This window comes from Wolffia australiana, chromosome 12 (genome assembly GCF_029677425.1).
Source record: "Wolffia australiana isolate 7733 chromosome 12, ASM2967742v1".
NCBI classification, from domain to species: Eukaryota; Viridiplantae; Streptophyta; class Magnoliopsida; order Alismatales; family Araceae; genus Wolffia; species Wolffia australiana.
This window is the reverse complement of record NC_135846.1, coordinates 8,215,202-8,217,894: the sequence shown is the minus strand read 5'-3', so window position 1 is coordinate 8,217,894 and position 2,693 is coordinate 8,215,202. Positions and strand designations below refer to the sequence as shown.

The 2,693-nt window shown below is 42.5% G+C and overlaps 1 non-coding gene across 1 annotated transcript; it reads left to right on the top strand.

Moving 5' to 3' along the window:
- Nucleotides 1-2,039: 2,039 nt before the first annotated feature.
- On the top strand, nucleotides 2,040-2,145 carry LOC144710759 (small nucleolar RNA R71). Its single transcript, XR_013583403.1, has one exon. It is a non-coding gene; the product is annotated as a small nucleolar RNA R71 (small nucleolar RNA).
- The last annotated feature ends 548 nt before the right edge of the window (nucleotides 2,146-2,693 follow it).

Sequence of the window (2,693 nt, the reverse complement as noted above, 5' to 3'; positions counted from 1 at the left end):
CTCCTAGGATGACTTAGGGTATGGTCAACTATCAAACCCTAATAAGTCTTCCAAGTTAATACTGACGCGCTCATAAATCATCAGAGAACTCTTCTCAGATATTTCACTACCTTGGCCATGGACTTCATTACAACATCTTCCTTGAGTTGTCTCCTCTTATACCAAGGGTGGACGATCCTATCTTGACCACTCAATCATCTTCATAAACTTCCTGATGCATCCAAGCTAAGATTGTTTAGAATCCGATGATTAGAGACTCGTAGGTAATAGTCCAAGTACAATTGTCCCTCCACAACACGTGTTTTGTTTCTTGGGTCTAAGGACCACTTACACAACCCTGACATTAATTAACCTGATTGAAATTTTGGTATAATACCTTATAACTTCTATATAACTTATATTTCTTGGATTAATAGAAGGTTGAGTTGGAAATCGACTTGAGTGGGAGTTGGATTCAACTCCCTTACCTCCATTGTCAATTGGTGTTTGTGCTTGGTGCATCATCCTTTGAGCCTCTCTCCTGTCCATTTCTTCTAATATCATCTTCCTCTGCTGCTCCATCATTTGAGCCTTCATCTGCATCATGGAGTTTTGAGGGTTAGAAAAATTCTGACCTTGATGCATTCCATGATTGGGGTAGATTGAAGCTAGAGGGGGTAGATAGTGATATGGGAAGGACACGGTCCGGTCTCGATCCGGTTTTACCCAAAACCTAGACCTAGATCTGAAGTTTGGTCCGGCCTTGGTCTTGGTCCGGGCTCGGTCCAGTCCGGTTTTTGATCTGTCATGTTGACTAGTCAATGTTAAGTTGACTTGGTCTTCTCACTACATCTAATGTCACTTCGGTGCTGAAGCAGTGTTGAATAATCAGAGAGTGGGAGCGGGATAGTGAAGGAGTGTGAGAATTAGAGAGGGAGAGAGTGACACTGAGATAATACAAAGGCAGAGAGAATACCATAGGGAGAGAGTGAGAGAGTGAGAGGGCGAGACTGAGAGAGAGATAGTGCAAGGAGAGAGGGAGAGGGGGAGACTGAGTGCGAGAGGGAGAGAATGAACGGGAGACTGAGAGTGAACGAGTGGGAGAGAGAGAGAGAAAGAGACAACGAGAGAGAGAGAGAACGCGCATTTGAGAGGGAAAGAGGACAACAGAGAGAGAGGGAGAGAGAAGGGGAGAAAGAACGGAGAGAGGGAGGGGGAGAGGGTGAGAGGAAAAAAGAGAGAGAGGGAGAGAAAATGGGAGAAAGAACGGAGGGAGAGAGGGGGAGAGGGAGAGAGGACAAAAGAGAGAGAGGGAGAAAGAACGGAGGGAGAGAGGGGGAGAGGGAGAGGGAGCAGGTGGGAGAGATAGAGTAACGGTCTTCCGTCCGGTTCGATGTGCGAACCAGACATAGACCGGAAGGTTCGGTCAGCCCTAAAAAGGCTGACTGACGGTTTGTTTTGGTCTGGTCTAGCCAAACTTTGGTCAGACCAGTGTCCTTCCCTAGATGTTGCTGTGTTTTGTAAGGTCAAGCATGCTGGCCATGAGGGCCTTGATATTGACTCCTTTGTTGGAAAGGTTGGTTGGGGCCTTGGTTGTTGTAAATTTCTCTGCCCGTTCCATAGAGGCTTAGAGTCAACTGCATCGAGTTCCTGCTCATCATCATTCTGACATTCCCCCTGAAAGTGGTCATCAATAAAGCAAATAGGACAAGAGCCATCAGTGATGTTAGGCGAGTTAGATCTCATTAAACCATTTTTTATTAAGTCAGTGAGCTGCTCAATTCATTTATCTATTCTCCCTATGTCGTGCCTTACCCTGCTATCTCAACATTAACTTCTAGGCCATTGACATTCAGGACTCCTCCTTGTCTTTCTCCCCTTGCCTAGCACTTCTAGATAGTACATTAGTTTGTAAGTCATTCGCTGAAACTCCTTCAATTATACTGATATGATATTTTTCATAAGTATCCAAGAAACTTACATTACATCTGTTATCATGCTTGGTTCTAGATATCTCATTTATCCCCTCATAAAATATTTGAGCTATCTGAGTTGTGGTCATTCCATGATGAGGGCACCCTCGAATTACATCCTTAAATCTCTCCCAAGGCTCATTAAAGGTCTCCTCTCCTTATGAGAAAATTAGAATATTTTTTCTAAGAGAATTGGTTTCCCAAGAGAGTAGAACTTATTCAAGAGGCAGTTTTCAATTTCTTACCGTGATTTGAAAGTGATCCTCGAGTTCCTAAACCATTCCTTATCTCTATCTTTGAGGGTTAGCAAAAAATATTTCATCATCAAAACTTCCAAGGAGACGCCAGGAAGTTGATAGATGGAACATTTTTTCACTAAACTCATCAAGGTATGATAAAACATATTCTGAAGGTAATCCATTAAAGGTAGGTAAAGAGTTTTGAAAACCCATGTCAATTGTAAAAGAAACATTAGGTCCTAAGGGTGCATGGATTTTAGTAGTTTCCTTACTCCTAGTCGGTTTGTAAGATTCTCTAAGGGTTTTATTTTCCATAGTAAATTCAAATCCCTCATTATCAGACATAAAACATTCAGAAATATCTTTAGAGGGAGGGGTAGAGGTAACCTCTTGTGAGACTTCTTTTTGATGTAGTGTTGTAGGGTCTTCGTTGACAGCTTTTGATGATCCTTGAGCTCTTGTCAAAACCATAAGCTAAAAATAAGCTTAGTAATTTGGTTAA